At 37.8% G+C, this 19,052-nt stretch overlaps 1 long non-coding RNA gene across 4 annotated transcripts in view; it reads left to right on the top strand.

The window, feature by feature from the left end:
* The first annotated feature begins 609 nt into the window (after positions 1 to 609).
* Positions 610 to 19,052, top strand: part of LOC103348729 (uncharacterized) — a 54,476-nt gene continuing 36,033 nt past the window's right edge. For 3 of the 4 annotated variants that reach the window (XR_001793663.3, XR_007920458.2, XR_007920457.2), the window contains exons 1-3: positions 623 to 846; positions 3,096 to 3,179; positions 9,601 to 9,736. This is a non-coding gene — a long non-coding RNA (uncharacterized lncRNA). Of the gene's footprint in view, positions 847 to 3,095; positions 3,180 to 9,600; positions 9,737 to 19,052 lie in introns of all 4 variants that reach the window. The other variant, XR_007920459.2, reaches the window with a different exon arrangement.

Raw genomic sequence — 19,052 nt, 5'->3', positions numbered from 1 at the left:
ATATAATTACAATAACACAATATGATTTTACAAGCCAAATGTAAGAAAACAAGTTCTTTGACACTCCTATAATTTCCCTCATTTAGGGGCCAGTGCTGCGGCATAACATGTTAAGCCACTGCCTGCAGTGTCAGTATCCCATATGGGTGCCGGTCCAAGTCCCAGGTGCTCCACTTCCAATCCTGCTCTCTGCTATGGCCTGGGAAAGCTGTAGACGATGGCCCAAGTCCTTGGGCCCCTGAACCACATGGGAGACCCAGAAGTAGCTCCTGGCTTCAGCCTTTGTGGCCAACTGGGGTGTGAGCCAGCAGATGGAAGACCTCTCTCTTTTTCTCTCTCTTTCTCTGTCTCTCCTTCTCTCTGTGTAACTCTGCCTTTCAAATAAATAAGTAAATCTTTAAAAAAATCCCTCATTTACAATTTCTAGCCTCTTAATTAAACGCTGGTCATCAAATTCATTATAGATATTAATTTGATCTCAAATTGAGTGAAAGTCCAAACATTATGGAATCTAGGTATTGAAATATTCTATCTTTAACATAACACAAGAATAGAATCCAGTGGTGTAAGAATCCTGTGATGTAAGAATTAGCTATTTCACACAGATAACTCTCATGAGGGAGACCAGGATTGAGTTCCTTATGATCAGCTATGTTCTTGGCCAGCTCCAGCCATTGCAAGCATTTTGGGAGTGAAGAAGCAGATGGGAGTTTTCTCTCTCTCCCTCTGCCTCTAAGTAAGTTATATAACATTTTTAAAAATAATTTTTAGGCTTAATTATAAATCAAGAACAGCTGAATAGGAAAATACAAAGCAGCTAGAACAGAGTCAAAATACTCAAACAATGTAAGTATTTATTCCAATAATTTTATTGGTAAAAAAACTGATGTTGAATGTAAATCAAACTAAAATCAGATGACACAGTTTACACTATCTATCTGATCTTTAAATACCTTCAGACTACTGTGACCTTTATATATTTATTTACATTCATTTCAGGAAAAGGTGAGTATATGTTTACTTAATACTATCTACACTAATGACATTCTAATGTGTTTATTGATAATTAACATTTAAAATGAACTATTTAATTGAAATATTCTCAGAGAATTGACCATTCCATTAAGCATGGGGACCTATGGATTATCATGAGATCAACGTAGTAAAAATCACTACCTACAATGTGAGTTCCTTGCAAAAAGTCCTACTGATGTTCCCTTTCAATCAGTATGCTCCTACTTTGCCAATGTTAACCTTTATCCTCACTTCTAATACTCAAGGCTAATTCTTTTGTTGAAAATCATATAAATGAAAACCACAGCTTATATTGTTTGGTTTCTGACTTTTTATGCTCCAGATAATGTTGCAATAATCACCCTCATGATTTTTTTAATCATTGAATGCATTCATTTTAACATTGTATTAAATTCCAAGTACTCAGTGTTACAATGTATTTAATCATTCTACTATCGACAGATATTTTCATTGTTGCTAATTTTGGGCTAAAATGAATAGCACTACCATAAGCACCCTTATCTTTCAGTCGACATGTTCTTTTGCTTACATATCTAAAAATAGAATTGCCATATCATAGGTAATTCCTATGTATAAGTTTGGTAGATGCATCCAAATTAACTTTCAAAGCCATCATATAAAATGTATTCTGTCTTTAAAAATGGGCAACGCACTTTAATACACATTTATCTAAATAGATATATAAATAATTAATAAACACATGAAAAACTGATGACTGTCTCTGATATTTAAGGAAAAGGCAAGTCAAAGCCAGAATGAAATAGTATTTTGTACTAGAATTACTACTGTGATAAAAATAAGAAGGGAGAAAAGAGAAGTCTCATATATGGCTGTGCAGAATGTAACATGGCTCACCTACTCTGGAAAACAATTCAGTGGTTCTTCAAGAAGTTAAGCATAGAATTATCATATTATATCCACTCATCTCTCATTATACTCACTATATTTCCTCCACTTTTTTCACAAGTTAGCTGTAGTTTTTAAGACTATTTATTTGAAAGGCAGTGTTACAGAGAGAAGAGTGGGGACGAGATATTCCATCTACTGCTTCACTCCACAAATGACTGCAGTGACTAGGGCTAAGCCATGCAGATGCCAGGAGCCTGAGCTTCATGTGGGTCTCTCATGTGGGTGCAGGGGCTCAAGAACTTCAGTTTCCCAGGCACATTAGCAGGGAGCTGAATCAGAAGTGAAGCAGCTGGGACTCAAAACAGTGCCACATGGGTTGCCCACTTAATCTGCTATGACACTGTGCTGGCCCCAGTGATATACATTTGAAAGGCAGAAAGAGGCAAGAGGAGAGAGAGTGAGTGATTTCCCACTCACCAATTCATTTCCCAAATGCCCACAGCAACCAGGGCTTGACCAAGTATAAACCAGGAACTGGCAAATCAGTTTCCCATATGGGTGGCAGGAACTCAGCCATTTGAGTTATCACGTTTTGCCTCCCATGATGTGCAATAGGAATCTGGAATAAAGATCTAAGTTGAGGGTAAGGGGAGTCCAACATTTTGATTCAGTGGGTCAAACCACTACATGGAATCTGCATTCCCATATCACAGTGCAGAATTCCCATATCACAGTGCAGGTTTGAGTTCAAGCTGCTCTGCTTCTGATCCAGCTTCCTGCAAATGCACCACAGATGACCTCTGCTGATGGCCTAAGAACTTGGGTCCCTGCTCCCCATGTGGGAGATCCAGATGAAATTCCAGGCTTCATGCTGTGGTATGGCCCAGCTGTGGCTCCTGTGGTTTTGGAGATAAATGAGCCAATGGAAAATTCTCTCTCTCTCTCTCTCTCTCTCTCTCACACACACACACACACACACACACACACTTTTTGCCTTTCAAATAAATTAGTAAATCTTTGGAAAAAAAGAAACAAGAGCTGGGCCTCAAACTTATGAATATCAGATATGGGCTGTAGATATCCAAGCTGGTATCTTAACACTTCCAGCAAACACTTTCTCCTTGACTCTTTAAAAATATAGTTACTTCTTTTTATTTATTTATCTAATTTTTATTTATTTATCTAATTACTCACTGTGTTGTTCTTCACAGCTGAGCAGATGAAACAAATCTGAAGTTATATTTGTCATATCCTGGTAATTTCGAGAGAAGGGATTTAACAGAGGTAGATGTAATGTACGTATTTTGTTAAAAATTAGGTAATGCTGATGAACTGACACAATATATTTCAAATGGAAATGTTATATCCAGTGTTTATTATCTTAGAGAGGGTAGAATCTTTCCTTGGAAGCCCAAGCTATCACAGAAGTTCGAATTCAACAACTGCTGAAAAATGTCTGTTCTATTTAATATGACTGGTTTAATTCTGTAATTAATACACAGTTATTCTTAAGTGTTGAAATTTAACTGAAATGTGATCCCTGTTAAACATAAGAGTGGGAATAAGAGAGGGAGGAGATGTACAATTTGGGACATGCTCAAGCTGACTTGCCCCAAATGGTAGAGTTAGAACCATACCAGGGGATTCCAATTCAATCCCATCAAGGTGGCATGTATCAATGCCATCTCACTAGTCCAAGTGATCAATTTCAGTTCACAATTGATCATAATGAAAGGACTAAGAGTCAAAGGGAGCACATAAACAAGTCTAGTACCTGCTAATACTAACCGATAAAATGAATAAAGGGGAGAGTGATCCAACATGGGAAGCGAGATACTCAACAGACTCATAGAATGGTGGATGTCCTAAACAGCACTCTGGCCTCAGAATCAGCCCTAAAGGCATTCGGATCTGGCTGAAAAGCCCATGAGAGTATTTCAGGCATGGAAAGCCAAGACACTCTGGCAAAAAAAAAAAAAAAAAAAAAAAAAAAAAAAAAAAAAAAACCAAAAAAAAAAAAAAACAAACCCTAAATGAAAGATCTCTGTGAGTGAGATCCCAGTGGAAAGAACAGGTCTTCAAAGAAGGAGGTACCTTTCTCTGAAGGGAGGAGAGAACTTCCACTTTGACTATGACCTTGTCTAAACAAGATAAGAGTCAGAGAACTCAAGGGGCTTTCGCAGCCTTGGAAACTCATGACTGGTGCATAGGGAGATTACTGATGCCATAAACAGGAGTGTCAATTTGTAAAGTCAACAACAGGAGTCACTGTGCACTTACTCCTCATGTAGGATCTCTGTCCTTAATGTGCTGTGCATTGAGATTTAATGCTATAACGAGTACTCAAACAGTATATTTCACTTTGTGTTTCTATGGGGGGGCAAACTGTTGAAATCTTTACTTAATGTATACTAAACTGATCTTCTGAAAAAAAAAAAAGAAGAAGAAATTATCAGTTCCCAACTTGACTCTCACTGGGATTAAACATGACAATAGGTCTGATCTGATTTCATCATCATTTAAAAAATCATCTATTATTTTTCACTTTATGTTTCTGTGTGGGAGCAAACTGTTGAAATCTTTACTTAATATGCTAAACTGATCTTCTGTATATAAAGAGAATTGAAAATGAATCCTCATGTGAGTGGAAGGGGAGAGGGAGTGGAGAGGGGAGGGTTGCGGGTGGGAGGGACATTATGTGGGGGAAGCCATTGTAATCCATAAGCCGTACTTTGGAAATTTATATTCATTAAATAAAAGTTAAAAAAAAGAAAGAAACTGCCAACCCAAAAGAAAAATGGGACCAAACAGAGAGCATTTAGTAGACACTCAAATTGTAGATGGTGAAAATCATATTTTGCAGGGGTCACCTTGTGAAGAGATGAAGCATGGGAGGACAATTGCAGGTCAAGACACTTCTTCTTACTGAGATGTATAATTTATCAAATAAAAAGAGGTGAACAGATCCTCAGAAGGATAAAGACCATGCATATTTTACAAATACTTCCCTTGTGATTTAGGTGTGGCTGTATTTTGGGGAGAATTCTCATTAGAGAGTTCTTCACCTCATCTGTATGAAATATAAACCCATCAGCAGTTCATTCCATGAATTAATGACAACTTCTTAAACAGTGGAAACTGAAAGTACTTACTTGTATGAATTAGAAAACTTGTGGGTGCAGTGACTGCAAAATTCAACTTATATCAACTTCTCTATATTTACTGATTGTGACAGCAGGAACTCTCAAGTAAATAGAAAATTTCATCCTCTCAATGTCCCCCAGGTCTCACTCCCCTGCCCTCTCTTAGTGTGTGTGTGTATGTTATGTGTGTGTGTGTGTTTAATTTTCTGAATGGCCAATTCTGAGACAGAATCTCTGTTTTATAGTCAAATACACACCAACAACTTCACATCTGCATAATAAGTGCAATACAAGATAAGGTTACCTAAGATAGGTTCACAACTCCTTGATTGAAGCTCACTGCTCTAGGTGATGCTGATGCTCTTTTCTGACTTGCCTGCTGTGGCCAAAAGAAGGAGCTACATTTTTGGGGTAGGATGGTCACATAGCAACCCCTAACACTAGAGGTCCCCATACATTTATTGCATTTGAATAGAGGTCTCTTAAAAAAAAAAAAGTGGGAATATGTTACTAGAAATTAAGTGTCAGATACTTGTAAAGTAAATTCAATAGATAGACAGGAGTTCTTTCCCTGGAAATGTGATTAGATTATGTAATGGTCTTCAGTTTTTAACCAAATTTGAGCTCACTGAGATTATAGCCTACGATCGATTCTCAGGAAACCATCTGTCTAGTCACAAATTCCTGAGATGTGACCTCTTACATTTGAGTGCATTTGTACTTGGCTTTCCTTCCATGCAGATATTCTCTGTTTCTGCTTCAAAGACTAATGATTGACCATCTCCTCATAGAAGTCCTGTTGACTTCCTAAGGTTGTGTTAAGTATATATCTATTGTATTATTATAACTCCTAATGCTTACACACAACAGTGGTACCTATCACAGTGCCCCGAAAGTACACTTTAGCTCTTTAATCCATGGGATTTTTAGGTCTTTGGATGTGAAAACTGGAGATTTACTTTAGCTTTTTCAGAGTCTACCATAATTCCTAATACATATTGAAGGTGAATGTATACCTTTCCCAACTGTAGGTTAAGGATAAAAATATTTTACCTAAAAGAAGCATAAATATTTTTTGTAATCTAACACATTTGCATGGCTCTTGCTCCCTTCAAGTATAATTTTAACCTCTGTCATTCTTCTATTTTATTATATTAACTCATTCTGATTCTGTAGAATCTGAAAGATGTTGGCCATTCTAGATCATATAAATAGTCATCCACTATGTTCTCAAACTGTCCCAGAATCTTTAAAACATAACTAATGTGAAACTCACAAAAGAATTTTCAGCGAAGCACTAATATCCCCCATTTTTCTATAAAATAAAGAATAGAACTGAGATGGCTAGATTTTTGAAGTTCTATCACCATTAGTGGCATGGCTATATAAATGATTTTCAATATATCTAAGCTTCACTTCACTCGAAATAATTATCAGTATCTACTCACTAGGTTGTTATGAAGGTTGGAAAAATGACTATGAAGTTCTTATCACCACTGGTGCCACATAACAACTCCTCCACAAATTTAGGAATTATTAAAAATAGGCGAATGAAGTCACCTTACTAGGACATAATTTGTAAATAATGGGACTAATATTCAGACCATAGCCCTTCTCATTGAAAAATCTGTGTTGCTAATTGGTAGACTTCATTGTCTCTAATTTCAAAAGCAGAACCTGTAAGTAGGAATCAAACCTTACATTTATTTATTTTTATTTTTTAAAGATTTATTGATTTATTTATTTGATATCAGAGTTACACAGTGAGAGAAATAGAAGGAGAGAGAGAGAGAGAGAGAGAGAGAGAGAGAGAGAGAGACAGGTCTTCCACCTGCTGGTTCACTCTCCAATTGGCTGCAATGGCCGGAGCTGCGTCAACCAGGAGCCAGGAGCTACTTCCAGGTCTCCCGTGTAGTGAAGGGACTCAATGACTTGGGCCATCTTCTACTGCTTTCCCAGGCAATAGCTTAGAGCTGGATTGGAAGTGGAGCAGTCAGGACTCAAACCAGCACCCATATGGGATGGCAGCACTGCAGGCAGCAGTTTACCCGCTACACCACAGCACCCCTTACATTTAATGTGGGCAAATGAAGTTTATGTCCAATGTATTAGGCAACCCTCAGTTCACAACTATCACTTTGTCAACAAATTCACTTCCAAGTAAGAGTTGACACCAACTGGGAAAAAGAATAGCTGCTTAAAGTAACAATAATTATCAATAAGGAAAGGTATACAAACTTGAGAATTGTGGAGAGGGAGAGGGTATAAAAAGAGATAAAAATGTGACAATTAAAACTTATTTTCTTCATTATAACTGTGGCAATGGCTGGACTAGAACGTGGGGATTTAAATCCCCATGATGAAACAAATCTGGGTGCACCCCAAGATGGCAGTATAGCAACAGGACAATGTCACACAGGGTAAAATAGGTACTCAAAAAGGAAAGCAAAAACACAATGGAGATATATCCATGGGAAATTCATGAGGCCAACAGAGACCGGACAAGTCCATGCTGAAAGAGCAAATAAGAAAGGGAAGCAGTGGAGGTGCAGCAAAGGTGCAGACTTGGGCAGCTGGCACCAAACCCCAGCAGACCAGGTTAGATGGGAAATATCATGTCCACAGAACTGTGACAAGCAGTGGGATGGGGAGCTTGGCAAACTGCTTTTGAAGTTCCACATGGGAAAAAAAGAGAAGGTATAGAAGAACAAACAGAGAGGTTGGGCACCCCCGCCCCCTTCTCCATCTTCCCCAGACCTGAGGCCAGCTGCAAAAAGCCATCTTGATTGTTTACGTTTTTGAAGATAAGGAGGTGACTGCTGCCTTTGGCTCTTGTGCACATGCCCTTCAATTGTGGGGTCTACCTCACCACAACCCCCCCACCCAGGAATGAGAACCACAAGATTTCAGCAGAATGTATTCCCTATCACACAAGCAGTACTACAAAGAGATGTCCTGAATATTGAAATTTCAAGGCATTCCACCCACCATTGAGAAGCAAGTCAGGCCCCAATAGGCAATGCTACGTGCACAGGAGCTTGTACCACCTCCACCATGATTCTTAAGTGAGCAGTGCTCAAGTAGTTGGCACTCTGTGCTTCCACTTGCAGTGCACACATAGCAGCTTGTAACAGAGGGAAACCCCACCACAAGAGATTCTCCATAGGGGGAAAAAAAGAAAAAATACAGAAATGCTGAAAAACAGAGGAAAAACTAAATAAGGAGAACACTATGAGCCCCCCGCCAAAGGACCACTACAACTCTTCAATAATAGAATGTGAAAATGAAGAGATCGAGGATATGCCAGAAATGGAATTCAGAAAATTAATCATCAGATTACTTAGAAGCCGTGAGATGCAAATTCATGATCTAAATCAAAAGTGCTCCCAAGAAACTGAGATATTAAAGAGAAGTCAGAATGAAATACTAGAAATGAAGAATTCAATAAATCAAATAAAAATGTGATGGAAAAACCTTAAAAATAGAATATGTAAGACAGAGAAAAGAATATCAGAACTAGAAGACAAATTTGTGAAAATATCACACCAAAAAAAAAAAAAAAAAAGAAGAAGAAATTAGAAAACTAAAACACAGTTGGAGATAAAAAAGATACTATCAAATACCCAACATATGGATCCTAGGGAGTTCTGGAAGGTGTGGAAAGAGAGAAGGGATGTTCTAGTCTTCTTAATGAAGCAATAACAAACAATTGTCCCAATCTGGAGAAAGAAAGCAACATCCAAGTACAGGAAATACACAGAACTCCCAACAGACATGAACAGAAAAGATCTTCACTATGACACATTATAGTAAAACTCCCTACAGTAAAACATAAAGAAAAGATCTTTTTTTTTTTAAACTTTTATTTAATGAATATAAATTTCCAAAGTACGACTTATGGATTACAATGGCTTCCCCCCCCCATACCGTCCTTCCCACCCACAACCCTCCCTTAAGATAGGCACAAGAGAAACACAAAATCACATTCAGAGGAATCCGGACTCTGAATTAGACTCACTCTAGGCTTTTCATTGGAAAACCTAAAGGCAAGGAGAGAATGGTGAGATGTCTTCCAAGTATTAAGAAATTAAAAAAAAAAAAACCTGTCAAACCAGAATACTGTATCCTACAATGTTCATTTATGAATGAAGGAGAAATAAAGATCTTCCAAAGAAATTGAAAGAATATGTAACTATTTGCCCATCCCTACAAAAGAAGCTCTTGGACATGCTGCACACAGAAACAGGAACATCACTATGAAAGAAGATGAACACAGAAAATGACCCAGTAAAAGGACAAAGGAAGTCCTAAATACAAAATTAGGACTATTTATGGGAACATGGTAGTGCAAAATCAGTACTTATAAATAGTCACCCTGAATGTAAATGGCCTCAACTCCCCATTTACATTGATAATTGTTATATCTTCCTGTTGAATTGATCCCTTAATCATTATATAGTGTCCCTCTTTGTCTCTCTTAACAGTTTTTGTGGTAAAGTTTATGTTGTCTGATATTAAGATGGCTATGCCCGCTCTTTTTTCATTTCTGATGGCATGGTATATCTTTTTCCAGCCTTTCACTTTCAGTCTGTATGGATCTTTGTTGGAAAGATGTGTTTCTTGTAAGCAGCAAGCCAACTGCCAGCGACAGCCGGGTATGGGCCCGACGCTCCAGCGCCATCCATTTTCAGGGCTAGTTGATTTGGCAGGTGAGTTGTTACACATTCCTTAGCGGATTCTGACTTCCATGGCCACCGTCCTGCTGTCTATATCAACCAACACCTTTTCTTGGGTCTGATGAGTGTCGGCATCGGGTGCCTTAACCCGGCATTCGGTTCATCCGTTCATCCCACAGTGCCAGTTCTGCTTACCAAAAGTGGCCCACTAGGCACTCGCATTCCACGCCTGGCTCCACGCCAGTGAGCTGGGCTTCTTACCCATTTAAAGTTTGAGAATATGTTGAGATCGTTTCGGCCCCAAGACCTCTAATCATTCGCTTTACCGGCTAAAACTGCGGGGTTGCGAGAGCGCCAGCTATCCTGAGGGAAACTTTGGAGGGAACCAGCTACTAGATATGCACCTAACTATAGGGCACCAGTTTATCTAAAAGATTTGCTAAGGGACTTAAAGGGAGACTTAGACCCCAATACAATAGTACTGGGGGACTTCAATACTCCACTCTCAGAAATAGATCAACAGGACAGAAGATCAACAAGGATACAGAAGATTTAAATGACACTATAGCCCAAATGGATCTAACAGATATATACAGAACTTTCAATCCTACAGCTAAAGACTTTACATTCTTCTCAGCAGTACATGGAACCTTCTCTAGGATTGACCACATACTAGGCCATAAAGCAAGTCTCAGCAAATTCAAAAGAATTAGAATCATACCATGCAGCTTCTCAGACCATAAAGGAATGAAGTTGGAAATTAGTAACTCAGGAATCCCTAGAGCATACACAAACACATGGAGATTGAACAACATGCTCCTGAATGAACAATGGGTCATAGAAGAAATTAAAAGAGAAATCAAAATTTTTCTGGAAGTAAATGAGGATAACAGCACAACATACCAAAACTTATGGGACGCAGCAAAAGCAGTGTTAAGAGGAAAGTTTATATCAATAGGTGCCTACATCAAGAAATTGGAAAGGCACCAAATAGATGAGCTTTCAATTCACCTCAAGGATCTAGAAAACCTACAGCAAACCAGACCCAAATCTAGTAGGAGAAGAGAAATAATTAAAATCAGAGAAGAAATCAACAGGATTGAATCAAGAAAAACATTACAAAAAATCAGCCAAACGAGGAGCTGGTTTTTTGAAAAAATAAACAAAATTGACACCTCATTGGCCCAACTAACTAAAAAAAGAAGAGAAAAGACCCAAATCAATAAAATCAGAGATGAAAAAGGAAATGTAACAACAGACACCACAGAAATAAAAAGAATCATCAGAAATTACTACAAGAACTTGTATGCCAGCAAACAGGGAAACCTATCAGAAATGGATAGATTCCTGGACACATGCAACCTACCTAAATTGAACCAGGAAGACATCGAAAACCTAAACAGATCCCATAACTGAGACAGAAATTGAAACAGTAATAAAAGCCCTCCCAACAAAGAAAAGCCCAGGACCAGATGGATTCACTGCTGAATTCTACCAGACATTTAAAGAAGAACTGACTCCAATTCTTCTCAAACTATTCAGAATAATCGAAAAAGAGAGAGTCCTCCCAAATTCTTTCTATGAAGCCAGCATCACCTTAATTCCTAAGTCTGAAATAGATGCAGCATTGAAAGAGAATTACAGACCATATCCCTGATGAACATAGATGCAAAAATCCTCAATAAAATTCTCGCCAATAGAATGCAACAACACATCAGAACGATCATCCACCCAGACCAAGTGGGATTTATCCCTGGTATGCAGGGATGGTTTAATGTGCGCAAAACAATCAATGTGATACACCACATTAACAGACTGCAGAAGAAAAACCATATGATTATCTCAATAGACGCCGAGAAAGCATTTGATAAAATACAACACCCGTTCATGATGAAAACTCTAAGCAAACTGGGTTTGGAAGGAACATTCCTCAATACAATCAAAGCAATCTATGAAAAACCCACAGCTAGCATCCTATTGAATGGGGAAAAGTTGGAAGCATTTCCACTGAGATCTGTTACCAGACAGGGATGCCCACTCTCACCGCTGCTATTCAATATAGTTCTGGAAGTTTTAGCCAGAGCTATTAGGCAAGAAAAAGAAATTAAAGGGATACAAATTGGGAAGGAAGAACTCAAACTATCCCTCTTTGCAGATGACATGATTCTTTATTTAGGGGACCCAAAGAACTCTACTAAGAAACTATTGGAACTCATAGAAGATTTTGGCAAAGTAGCAGGGTATAAAATCAATGCACAAAAATCAACAGCCTTTGTATACACAGGCAATGCCACAGCTGCGGAAGAACTTCTAAGATCAATCCCATTCACAATAGTTACAAAAACAATCAAATACTTTGGAATAAACTTAACCAAGGACATTCAAGATCTCTACAATGAAAATTACAAAACCTTAAAGAAAGAAATAGAAGAGGATACCAAGAAATGGAAAAATCTTCCATGCTCATGGATTGGAAGAATCAATATCATCAAAATGTCCATTCTCCCAAAAGCAATTTACACATTCAATGAAATACCAATCAAGACACCGAAGACCTTCTTCTCAGATCTGGAAAAAATGATGCTGAAATTCATATGGAGACACAGGAGACCTCGAATAGCAAAAGCAATCTTGTACAACAAAAACAAAGCTGGAGGCATCACAATGCCAGATTTCAGGACATACTACAGGGCAGTTGTAATCAAAAAAGCATGGTACTGGTACAGAAACAGATGGATAGACCAATGGAACAGAATTGAAACACCAGAAATCAATTCAAACATCTACAGCCAACACATATTTGATCTAGGATCCAAAACCAATCCCTGGAGCAAGGACAGTCTATTCAATAAATGGTGCTGGGAAAATTGGATTTCCACATGCAGAATCATGAAGCAAGACCCCTACCTTACACCTTACACAAGAATTCACTCAACATGGATTAAAGACTGAAATCTATGATCTGACACCATCAAATTATTAGAGATCATTGGAAAAACCCTGCAAGATATAGGTACCGGCAATGACTTCTTGGAAAACACCCCAAAGCACAGGCAGTCAAACCCCAAATTAACATTTGGGATTGCATCAGATTGAGAAGTTTCTGTACTGCAAAAGAAACAGTCAGGAAAGTGAAGAAACAACTGACAGAATGGGAAAAAATATTTGCAAACTATGCAGCAGATAAAGGCTTGATAACCAGAATCTACAAAGAAATCAAGAAACTCCAAAAAAACAAAACCACCAACCCACTTAAGAGATGGGCCAAGGACCTCAATAGACATTTTTCAAAAGAGGAAATCCAAATGGCCAACAGACACATGAAAAAATGTTCAAGATCACTAGCAATCAGGGAAATGCAAATCAAAACCACAATGAGGTTTCACCTCACCCCAGTTAGAATGGCTCACATTCAGAAATCTACCAACATCAGATGCTGGAGAGGATGTGGGGGAATAGGGACACTAACCCACTGTTGGTGGGAATACAAATTGGTTAAGCCACTATGGAAGTCAGTTTGGAGATTCCTCAGAAACATGAATATAACCCTACCATTCAACCCAGCCATCCCACTACTTGGAATTCACACAAAGGAAATTAAATTAGCAAACAAAAAGCTGTCTGCACATTAATGCTTATTGCAGCTCAATTCACAATAGCTAAGACCTGGAACCAACCCAAATGCCCATCAACAGTAGACTGGATAAAGAAATTATGGGACATGTACTCTATAGAATACTGAACAGCAGTCAAAAACAACGAAACCCGGTCATTTGCAACAAGATGGAGGAATTTGGAAAACATCATGCTGAGTGAATTAAACCAGTCCCAAAGGGACAAATATCATATGTTCTCCCTGATCGGTGACAACTAACTGAGCACCAAAGGGGAAACTTGTTGAAGTGAAATGGACACTAAGAGAAACAGTGACTTGATCAGCTCTTGTCCTGACGGTTGATGTACAATGTAATAATTTATCCATTTTAGTATCTTTTTTGTTCTAGTACCATTGGTTGAACTATGTAATTAACACACAATTATAATTAGGTGTTTAAATTTTAACTGAAAAGTGATCCCTGTTAGGAATTTTGAAAACAATATGCTGAGTGAAATAAGCCAATCCCAAAGGGACAAATACCATATGTTCTCCTTGATAGGTGACAACTAACTGAGCACCAAAAAGGAAACCTGTTAAAGTGAAATGAACACTGTGTGACTTGATCAGCCCTCACCCTGACTGTTGATGAGCAACTTGATATGTTATCCCTCTTAGTTTTTTTTTTTTTGTTTGTTCTACTTAATACTTTTGGTTGAATACTGTAATTAATACACAATTCTTCTTAAGTGCTGAAACTTAACTGAAAAGTGATTGCTGTTAAATATAAGAGTGGGAATAAGAGAGGGAAGAGATGTGCAATTTAGGACATGCTCAAGCTGACTTACCTCAAATGGTAGAGTTAGAAACATACCAGGGGATTCCAATTCAATCCCATCAAGGTGGCATGTACCAATGCCATCTCACTAGTCCCACGGATCAATTTCTGTTCGCAATTGATCATAATGATAGGACTAAGAACCAAAGGGATCATATAAACAAGAATAGTGTCTGCAAATACTAGCTGATAGAATAAAAAAGGGAGAGAATGATCCAACATGGGAAGTGAGATACACAGCAGACCCATAGAATGGCAGATGTCCTAAACAGCACTCTGGCCTCAGAATCAGCCCTTAAGGCATGCGTATCCAGCTGAAAAGCCCATGAGAGTATTTCAGGCATGGAAAGCGAAGATACTCTGGGGAAAAAAAAAACATAAACAAAAACAAACCTAAATGAAAGATCTCTGCAAGTGAGATCCCAGTGGGACGAACGGGTCATCAAAGAAGGAGGTACCTTTCTCTGAAGGGAGGAGAGAACTTCTACTTTGACCATGGCCTTGTCTAAAAATTATCAGAGTCAGTGAACTCAGGGGGCTTCCATAGCCTTGGCAGCTCATGACAAGAGCCTAGGGTGATTACTGATGCCATAAACAAGAGTGTCAATTTGTTAAGTCAACAACAGGAGTCACTGTGCACTTACTCCTCATGTAGGATCTTTGTCCTTAGTGTGCTGTACATTGAGATTTAATGCTATAACTGGTACTCAAACAGTATTTTTCACTTTACATTTCTGTGTGGGAGCAAACTGTTGAAATCTTTACTTAATGTATGCTAAACTGATTTTCTGTATATAAAGAGAAATGAAAATGAATCTTGATGTGAATGGAGGGGAGAGAGAGTGGGAAAGGGGAGGGTTGCGGGTGAGAGGGACGTTATGGGGGGGAAGCCATTGTAGTCCATAAGCTGTACTTTGGAAATTTATATTCATTAAATAAATGTTTAAAAATAAATAAATAAATAAATAAATCTAAAAAAAAGAAAAAAAAAAAACCTCCCCATTTAAAGACACTGACTGGCTGAATGGATTAAAAAACAAAACCAATCTATCTGCTGCTGACAAAAAACACATCTGACCAACATAGATGCACACAGACTGAAAGTGAAAGGATGGAAAAAGATAATATGTGCTAACAGAAACCAAAAGAGCTGATGTAGCCATCCTAATATCAGAAAAAACAGACTTTAACATGAAAACTTTTAAAAGAGACCAGGAGGGGCACTATATAATGATTAAAGAATCAATTCAACAGAAATATGTGACTATTATAAATATATATCCATCTAATTACTGGGTCCTTGATTATCTAAAAGATATGTTAGTGGATTTAAATAAATAAAATAGTAATGGGGGACTCCAGTAATGCACTGTCAGCAGTGGACAGATCAACCTGACAGAAAATCAACAAGGAAACGAACATTTATAAACATTATAGACCAAATATACCTAGACCTAGGAGATATCTACAGAGCCTTCCATCCTACAGTCACAGAATACACATTTTTCTCATCACTGCATTGAACTTTCTCTAGGATTGACCACATACTTGGCCATACAACAATTCTCAGAAAATTCAAAAAGGTCAAAATCATACCATGTATCTTCTCAGACCACAGGGCAGTGAAACTGGAACGCAACAACTCAGGAATCTCCAGAATATACACAAACAATGGAGACTGAACAACATACTCCTGAATGAACAGTGGGTCATAGAAGAAATCAAAAGAGAAATCAACAAATTTCTTAAAACAAATAAAGAAGACAATATAACATATCAAAACTTATGGGCTATAGCAAAAGCAGTGTTAAGAGGAAAGTTTATAGCAATAGGTGCCTACATCAAGAAATTGGAAAGGCACCAAAAAAATTAAGTATCAATATACCTCAAGGATCTAGTCAAACTCAAAAGTAATAGGAGAAAAGAAATAATTAAAATTAGAGACTAATCAACAAAATTGAAACAAAAAAAAGCAATTTAAAAAATCAGCAAAGAGCTGGGATTTTTTGAAAAAATAAGCAAAATTGATACACCATTGGCCCAACTAACAAAAAAAAAAAAAAAAAAAAAGAGAGAGCGAAAAGAGAGAAGACCCAAATCAATAAAATGAGTGTTGAAAAAGGAAATGTAACAACAGACACCACAGAAATAAAATCATCAGAAACTACTGCAAACAGCTATATGCCAACAAACTGGGAAATACAGAAGCAATGGATAGATTCCTGTGTTGTATCTGAGTGAGTGCAAACAAAGGTGTACCACACATTCATAAAATGTGATGGTCCTTTATTGCCAGTGGTGGAGTGTGGGCTCATGCCCTAAAGAACTCTCTACCCAAAAGACCAAAGCAACAGGGTTTATAAAGGCTAAAACCACAAAATTGGGAGGGGAATACATGGTTGATAGGATCAGGAGGGAATATATGGTAACCGGGGTCAAGTTAATCTAAAACCTATGCGAAATTTATGTCAATTATAATCTTAACAATGCCAGTTATAATCTTAACAATTTCAGTTATAATCTTGGCATTAATCCAAGTATTGGCTTAAATCATATGTAGGACATAGACAAATAATATTTTTATCATTAACCCAGGTTCAGCTTATCCACTTCCAAGCTTGAGCAATCTTGCTAGGGTTTTTCGATGCTATACCAAGTGTGATGCAGGTTGCCAGGTGTGATATAGAGGACTGCTATTATCCGAGTGTTTTAAATCATAGTTTCAGACCAGAGTCTCATGCTGGGGGGTGGCGCAAGGGTGCTTTCTCAAGCTGGAGTCTCAGGTGCTCCAAAATGCAGTCCCTTCTGTGAAGGTTTTACTTCACTTGAACACATGAAACCTACCTAAATTGAGCCATGAAGACACAGAAAACCTAAACGGACCCATTACCAAAACAGAAATTGAATCAGTAATAAAGACCCTCCCAACAAAGAAATGCCCAGAACCAGATGGCTTCACCACTGAATTCTAGCAGACATTTAAAGAATAACTAGCTCCAATTCTTTTTAAGTTATTAAAAACATTTGAAAGAGAGGTAATACTACCAAATTATTTCTATGAAGCCAGCATCACCTTAATTCCTAAACTTGAAAAGATGCAAGAGAGAAAGAGAACTACAGACCAATTTCCCTGATGAACATAGACTCCAAATTCCTCCACGAAATTCTGGTGAATCGAATCCAACAACACATCAGAAAGAACATTCATGGGGACCAAGTGGAATTTATCCCCGGTATGCAGGTATGGGTCAACATTCATAAATCAATCAATATGATACAGGACATTAACAAACTGAAGAACAAAAAACACGTTTATCTCAACAGGTGTAGAGAAAACATTTGATAAACTACAAACACCCTTTCATGATGAAAACGCCAAGCAAATTTGGTTTAGAAGGAACATTCCTCAAGACAAGGCAATTTATGACAAGCCCAAGGCCAGTGTATTATTGAATTGGGAAGGCTGATGTATTACCACTGAAATCTGGAACTAGACAAGGATGTTCTTCATACATTCCTATTGACTTACTACTAAAGATACAGCTAAAAGCTTGTCATGGGACTACAAATCCCATTAAGCTAGGTAGTAATAATGCCATCTTAAGTATTAAAGTGACCATATTAAGTGTTAAATTGATTATATAGCTAGGATTAATTGTTAAAGGGATCATTTAAATAAGATCAACTGTCTGGTAATACCAATAGATAGAATTAAAAAGGAGAGAATCTTCTAACATGAGAAGCAGTTCACACAGCAGACTCATAGAATGCCTGTAAATAGCACTTTAATCTCAGAATCAGCCCTTGAGGCATTCTGGTCTGGCTGAAAAGCCCATGAGAGCATTTCAGGCCTGGAAAGCCAAGACACTGTGGCAAAAAATGTCCTACAAGAAGGATCTCTTTGAGTGAGACATCAGTAGAAAGAAGGGGCCATTAAAAAAAGTATATACTTTCCTCTGAAGGGAGGAGAAAACTTTCACTTTGCTTATGGCTTTGCCTCTAAATACTGATGGAGACTGTGTACTAAATAGGCTTCAGAAGCCTTGGCAGCTGGTGTCAGGACCCTCGGGTGATCAATGATGGCACGCATGAGTGTTAATTGTTAATTTAACAACAGGAGTCACTGTGCATTTACTCCCCATGCAAGACCTTTGTCCTCAATGAGTTGTACTAAGGGAATTAACTATCAACTTGTTCTCAAACAGTTTTTCATATTTTGTGGGTTTGTGTGTGTGTGCATGCACAAATTGTTGAAATTTTAGTATAGAGTTGGTCTGTTGTATATAAAGTTAATTGAAAATAAATAATACAAGTAAACAAAGCTGAGAAAAAAATTAATCCCCATTATGAACCCTCATAACAGACTATTTTTGGGACATACCTGAACATCTAGCTGGCACTTCACTTACAACTGAGGCTGCCTAACGCCTTTCACTAGAGAGTGTTTGAATAATGGGTAGCAAGACAGATGGAGGAGTAAGTTATGCTCCAGAGGACAATGAGGTGGCTCTAGTTTGTATTAATATATTGTTTACCTTGTGACGAACTAGAAAAAGGGAGCTTTAAGGCACTGGAGAAATGATAAGGAGATGAGATCACACTATACACTGTACAATGTTTACAACTGTTGTAAGTTAAAAATATATAAAACCTTTATAAATTATGAAAAAATTATTTTTAAAAAAGAATCCCTATGCTATTTTCTCAAAGGCCTTACACTTTCCTGTCATTCTCTCTCTGGTAGTAGTGAAAGCCTCTGATCAGTTTGGTTATTGAAAAGGCATCTGGAAGCTCTGACCCATCTCCTGTGGCAAAGGCAGTGTTAAATGATGGCCTTTCCTGAGTAGTTTCTCTTCGCAGCTACAAAGTATCATAAGATGTATATGAGGCACTCTAGGTTATTGAAAATGTAATCA

Source organism: Oryctolagus cuniculus, chromosome 3 (genome assembly GCF_964237555.1).
Source record: "Oryctolagus cuniculus chromosome 3, mOryCun1.1, whole genome shotgun sequence".
In the NCBI taxonomy this organism is placed as follows: Eukaryota; Metazoa; Chordata; class Mammalia; order Lagomorpha; family Leporidae; genus Oryctolagus; species Oryctolagus cuniculus.
The sequence above is the reverse complement of the archived record's forward strand: the minus strand, read 5'-3'. Positions and strand labels throughout refer to the sequence as shown.